The sequence below is a fragment of the Fopius arisanus genome, unplaced genomic scaffold, assembly GCF_000806365.1.
Source record: "Fopius arisanus strain USDA-PBARC FA_bdor unplaced genomic scaffold, ASM80636v1 scaffold00080, whole genome shotgun sequence".
NCBI classification, from domain to species: Eukaryota; Metazoa; Arthropoda; class Insecta; order Hymenoptera; family Braconidae; genus Fopius; species Fopius arisanus.
The window spans coordinates 141,350-141,821 of record NW_011887819.1 but is presented as its reverse complement, the minus strand read 5'-3'; positions in this window follow the sequence as shown (position 1 = coordinate 141,821).

Genomic DNA, 472 nt, shown 5'->3' with positions numbered 1-472 from the left:
GTCACTACCCATGGACAGTTGTGCTCAAATAAAAAGCCCCACCCCCCTACTCGCTCCTGCCGCCACCAACACCACCGGGCGTCCACAGCGAAACATAATGACTAAGAGAATTATATTGTTAATAATTTTAATTAAATCAAATACTTGTAGTTGGGTACGGGTAGTATACCCAGCACTCATTGTTAGTGCCGAGATGAGGTGCTGAGATGTTCTCATGGATAATTACCATAAATTTTTTATCATTGCAATAAATTTTTAGCTGGTGTTAAAACTATATTATACCACTAAAATTGATTTTTTTAACGAATGAGCCGTCAATTTTTATGAAAATGTTTTATCCACCGACTCAATTATTCACTATATTTGTGCTTTGGCGGTTAATTTTGAGAAAAGCTATACCTGCTCCGTCGTGTGAGTTTGGACGGAACTAAAATATTGAATTTGGTTGGTGGGTTGCTGCGCGGCTGTTAGA